The sequence below is a fragment of the Macaca fascicularis genome, chromosome 6, assembly GCF_037993035.2.
Source record: "Macaca fascicularis isolate 582-1 chromosome 6, T2T-MFA8v1.1".
NCBI classification, from domain to species: Eukaryota; Metazoa; Chordata; class Mammalia; order Primates; family Cercopithecidae; genus Macaca; species Macaca fascicularis.
Genome location: NC_088380.1, coordinates 6,614,790 through 6,620,789, shown reverse-complemented (window position 1 = coordinate 6,620,789; position 6,000 = coordinate 6,614,790). Strand labels below are relative to the sequence as shown.

The 6,000-nt window shown below is 36.1% G+C and overlaps 1 long non-coding RNA gene across 1 annotated transcript in view; it reads left to right on the top strand.

Annotated features, from left to right (window-relative positions):
• Positions 1–3,958: 3,958 nt before the first annotated feature.
• LOC123573915 (uncharacterized) overlaps positions 3,959–6,000 on the top strand; it is a 198,188-nt gene continuing 196,146 nt past the window's right edge. The window contains exon 1 of the long non-coding RNA XR_006698631.3: positions 3,959–4,064. This is a non-coding gene — a long non-coding RNA (uncharacterized lncRNA). The remainder of the gene's footprint in view (positions 4,065–6,000) is intronic.

The window sequence follows — 6,000 nt, the reverse complement described above, 5'->3', positions numbered from 1 at the left end:
AGGGTTACATTGATTTATTGTTTTATTTTTGAGTCTTGAACCAGCCTTGAATGTTTGAAATAAATCCCACTTGGTTGGGATGTATAATTCTTTTTGTACTTCGATGGATTTGATTTCCTTGTATTTTGTTGAAGTTTTTCATCTATATTTATGAGAGGTATCAGTCTATAGTTTTTTTCTTTCATTTCACGTCTTTATCTGGTTTAGGTATTAAGGTAATCTGGCCTCATACCTGAGTTAGGAAATGTTCCCTCTGCTTTTATTTTTTATTTTTGGAAGATATTGTAGAGAATTAGTTCTACTTCTTGAAAAGTTTGTTAGAATTTACCAGTGGAACCATCTGGTACAGTACTTTCTTTTTAGGAAGGTTATGTTATTTATTCAATTTCTTTAGTAAATAGATGCCTATTCAAGTTGCCTCTCTCTCCTCGTGTTAGTTTTGGTAGTTTGTGTCTCTCAAGAAATTCATTCATCTCATCTAAGTTACCAAATTTGGACACATAGTTGTTCATAGTACACCTTTATGATCCTTATGCCAAAGGGATTCATTATTAAATGAATATTCTTTCATTTTTTTATATCCATGATTTATATTCCCTCTCACATTTTTGGTAATCCTGGCTGTAGATTTATCAATTTTGTCATCTCTTAAAATGATGAACTTTTTGGTTCTTTGATACTTTTGCTGACTTCCACAAATTTGGCTACGTTGTATTTTCTTTTTCATTTAGTTTTCAAAGTCTTTTTAAATTTATTTGAGATTTATATTTGACCTATGGGGTATTTAAGAGCACGTTATTTAATTTACAAATATTTGGGAATTTCCAGCTATCTTTCTGTTATTAATTTCTAATTTAGTTCCACTGTAGTCTGAGAACATGCTTTGAATGGGTTTTTATTTTTTCAAACTTCAGGAGTTTTTCAAGGCTCAGAATGTAGCCTATCTTGGCAAATGCTCCCTGCGAGCTTGAGAAGAATGTGTGTTCTGTTACTGCTGGCTGAAAGACTTTTAAAAATGTCAATTGGATCAAGTTGATTGATAGCGCTGTTCAGGTTATCCATATCTTTACTGATTTTCTGCCTGCTTAAACTGTCAATTCTGGCAGTGGCATGGTGAAGTCTAACTGTAACAGTGGAGCTGTTTATTTCTCCTTTCGGTTCAGTCAGTTGTTTCCTCATGTATTTTGATGCTCTGTTGTGTGATACATTCATGCTTATAATGATATCTTCTTGGATAATTGACTCTTTTATTGTTAATGTCCCTCTTCATCACGGATCTTCCTTGTTCTGAAGAATGCTATGTTTGAATTTATTATAGCTATTCCTGCTTTTTTATTCATGAGTGTCAGCATGTTACAACTTTCTCCATCCCTTCAATTTTAATTTGTCTGAGTCTTTATATATAATATGTGCTATTTGTAAACAGCACGCAGTTGGATATTTAAAAGCAAACTCATCTGACAATTTTTGAAAAATAATTTCTTAGGCCGTACACTTTAAAGTGCTTATAGATAAAACTGGATGAATGTCTACTGGTTTTAACAGTTCTCTGTTTACTCCATTTATTCTTATTTTTTAAAACATTTTTCTCTTTTTCTGCTATCTTTTGCTTTATTGAGCGTTTTATATAATTCTATTTTATCTCTTCTCTGAGCATGTCAATTTTACTTCTTTTAGCTTTTTTTTCATGTTTGCCTTATAATTTACAATATTTATTTTTACATAATCTAAAGCAACCTTCTAGTGCCACTGTACCTTATCACATGTGGTACAGAAAACTTCTACTGGAGCGATCCCAACGCCTCTCTCCTATCCCTTGTGACAGTGTTGTCATTTATTCAGCTTCACTGTGTGCTATAATCTCCCAAAGGATTGTCAGTGTTATTACTTTAAAAGGTCAATTATCTTTCAGATAAATTAAGCATGAGAGCAATAAAAACACGTTCCCTTCATTTATTTCTTCTCTGATACTCAATTTTAAAAAATGTAGATCCTGGTTTCTGATCGCTGTCATTTTCCTTCTTTCTGGACACAGAACTTCTCTGAATATTCTTGCAGAGCTCATTTGCTGGCAACGAATTATCTCACTTTTTGCTTGTCTGAGAAAGTCTTTATTTTTCCTTCGTTTTTGAAGGATAATTTCATGGGATATAAAAATTCGAGATTGGTTGTTTTACTTCCTTCCAACACTTGAGATATTTCACTGCATTCTCTTCGTATTTGCATAATTTATGAGCAGAAACAGTGTAATGTTTATCCTCGATTCTCTACAGATAAGATTCTCCCCACCCCTGATTTCTTTCAAGGTTTTTTTCCTTGTCTGATTTCTCACACTTTGAATGTGCTATGCCTATGAATGAGTGTGTGGTCTTTCGGCATTAATCCTGCTTGGTGTTCTCTGAGCTTCCTAGATGCAGGGCTTGGTATTATCCTTAATTTTGGAATGATCTGGGCTATTATTTAAATCTTTCTTCTGATGAATTCTTTCTTTTCCTTCTGATATTCCAATTACCCTTATTTTACAACTTTTGGAATTATCCCCAAATTTTTGGGTGTTCATTTTTGTTGTTGTTATTTTTGTTGTCTGACTCTGTTTTGTTTTTACACTTCTCTTTCTGGAAGTTTCTATGGACATAACTTCAAGCACAGTGATTCTTTCCTGGGCTGTGTCTAGTCTCTTACAAGCCCATCCAAAGCATTTTAAAATTTCGGCTACAGCACTCCTGATTTCTAGCATTTCCTTTTAATTCTTTCTTAGAATTTTCATCCCTCTGCTTACTTTACCCATCTGATTTTGCATGTTGTCTACTTTTTCCACTAGTGTTCTTAACATACTAATCATAGTTACTTTAAATTCAGTGTCTGCTAATTCCAACATCTGTGTTATCTCTGAGTCTGATTCTGATGCTTACTTTGCCTCTTCAGACTATTTTTTTCTTGCCTCTTTGCATGTCTTGTAATTTTCTTTTTGAAAGTTGGATAATAAGAACGAAGGTTCATAGGCCTTTATGTGAGGATTTATGTGAATCTGGCTGTGAGCCAGGCTTCTGTTTTAATGTTTGCTGTGGCTCTAGGTGTTAGAGGCTTCAAATTCCCCTAGTGTCCTTGTTTTTTATCTTCCTTCTTGTCTTTGAGCTTCTTTTAGAACTCTCCTTTGATAGTCTGTGACTTGCAGCAATTTTAGCTGTGCTCCCCTGCTATATGGGAGCCCTGCTGGGCGTGGAGGTAAGGGGCAGGGGAGGAGGCGTGTCTGTAAGGTTCTGATTGAATGTCGGTGACTTGGTGGGCCTGTGTCTGTGGGCTGTGACCTTCACCAGTCTTTCTTCACGGGATAGGTTTCCCCTGCTCCCCCTTGATTCCCTGGCTATAGCATTGCCAGTTTATTTCCTTAAAGCCTGGCCCCTGGTGACTAGTTTTTCCCTTAAGTGAACAAGGGCTGGAGATGTATTAATGCCCTTAACCCATATTTTTCCCTGGAGAGTGAGCCTTTGCTATAGAGAAGGTCTGGGCACTTCTCCCCTACCCCCCACCTTTTTCTTTGTACAAATGTAATAGGTACACGTGCAGTTTTGTTACGTGGTTATACTGTGTAGTGGTGTAGTGTAACCATCACCCAGATAATGTACCTTGTAGCCACTAAGTAATTTCTCATCTCTCATTCCCTGCTCACCTTCCACCCTTTGGAATCTCCAATGTCTATTATTCCACACTCCACATCCACCTGTACACATGATTTAGCTCCTACTTATACATGAGAACATGCAGCATTTGACTCTCTGTTTCTGAGTTATTTCACTTAAGATTTTGATAATATTTCTTCCCTTCCCCATGCCATAGCCATAAGAGATCTTTCTTAGATCCTCACCATGGAAACCTGGTGTGTGTCCAGGTAGCGACACCCATGAACGTGTGGGCGCCCTCACGCCTCCTGCCATGCTGTGGTTTCCAGAAATTTCTCAGTCTCTTGCTGGTCCACACTAAGCCTCCAGTAACTCAAACAACCGTGTATGTGCTTCTTCCAGTCCGTGAATCCAACAGCTCCTGCTCTAGGTACACAGACCGTGGTGGGTACATCATTCTTGTTATGCCTGTTTATCTAGATTTTGGGGTGGTGATTTGCCTTCAGTCTCATTTTTCTGATGAATCTAATTTTTAAAAATTTATTTTCAGTTTGTTGAGCTTCTCAGAATGAATGGGAGTGTTGACTTCCAAGTTCTTTATTTGTCAGAGCTGAATCAGGAAGTCTTATGGGTTATGTTTGAGATTTTCTTTTTGCCTTTGGTTTTCAACAGTTTGACTTTGAAATTTTCTGGCATGCTTGCCTTTCTTCCTTTCTTCCTTCTTTCCTTCCTATTTCTTTCCTTTCTTCTTTATTTCCTTTCTTCCTTCCTTATTTCCTTACTTCTTTGCTTCCTTTGCTTCCTCCCTCTCTCCCTTTCTCCTTTTTCTCCATCCTACTCACAGGTAACTGAGAGCAATTTGTAACTGTGAACTGATTTACTTTAATTTACTTATTTTCTCAATTTAGAAAATTATGACCCATTCTTTCTTCACTTTTCCTGTCCCATTATATCTTCTTTTTGTTTCAGGGACTTAATTGGTTTATCCTATAAATTATTTTCTGCTTATTCCAAAGGCTGGACCATCTGTGTGTGTCTGTCTATTAATTGCACTTTTCCTCTTCATTATAGTTCCAATTTTTTTATGCTTCTCTTCATGTCTAGTAATTTCTAACTTTATAGTGAGTTAGTTGGATGTTGCATTGTAGAAATCCTGGATTTTGATTTCTTCCTCTATAGGATGTCATATTTATTCTGGAAGGCAATGTAATCACTAGACAAATGCTTCCATTCAGTTCATTCCTGTCTAGGGACAGATTATTTAGCTTTTGCTCTTAGCCTGAGGATGAACCTATTAGTCCTAGGATGTGACGTGTATTCCCACTGTGTGGCTATTTCCGGGTTTCAGTGGGAAGTTTGAAGCATTCAGCCAGCATATCTAACTTGGTGTGACTTTCATGCCAAAGCCCAAGGGAATGAAAAATGGGAAAGAAGTGGAAAACTGGGAAACTGCAATGGAAAGAAATAAATCAGTTAATAGAATAGACACACCAGATGGTCTAGGCTTTGGATTCTGTAGAAAATGTCCTTCGCCAATATCATAAAGTTCTGAGCCATTATCTTTTCAAATATTGTTGCTGTTTTCTCTATCTTCTCCCTCCTCTTTTCCTGGTAGTCCAAAAACATCTGTGCTAGACAAATTTATTCTCTCTGTTCTCTGGGTCTTTTATCCTCCCTGGTTATTTTTTTTCTACCTCTTTGTCTTTCCATCTTTATGGCAGGTATTTATTTTCTTTCTAATTTATTTTCCAATTTACTGATTTTCTCATCAGTAATGTCTAACATGTTGATAAAACAATCCATTGACTTTATCTCCGTTATTATATTATTTTATTAGTCAGTTCTAAAATGTTTTTAATCAAAATTTTACTTAGTTTTTCAGTGTATATGCACACAAACACACAAGTGTCTGTTGTGTATGTGCATGTGTGTGTTTGTGTCTCTGCGTGTGTAGGTATCTACCTATTCAAACAGATGGATTATTGTTCTTTCATAGGCAAAGCATACATATTTGGCCAAATATTTGCAAAATTCAAATTCAGCATCTTTGCTATAAAATGTTTAAAAGTTTAGAAAAAGGTTACGATGGTAATGAAAAAATTCTTACATAACACTTTTTTCTAAATTATACTTCAAGTTCAGGGGTACATATGCAGAATGAGCAAAGACTTGGAACCAACCCAAATGTCTATCAATAATAGACTGGATAAAGAAAATGTGGCACATATACACCATGGAATACTATGCAGCAATAAAAAAGGATGCGTTCATGTCCTTTGCAGGGACATGGATGAAGCTGGAAACCACCATTCTCAGCAAACTATCACAAGAACAGAAAACCAAACACTGCATGTTCTCATTCATAAGTGGGGGGTTGAAA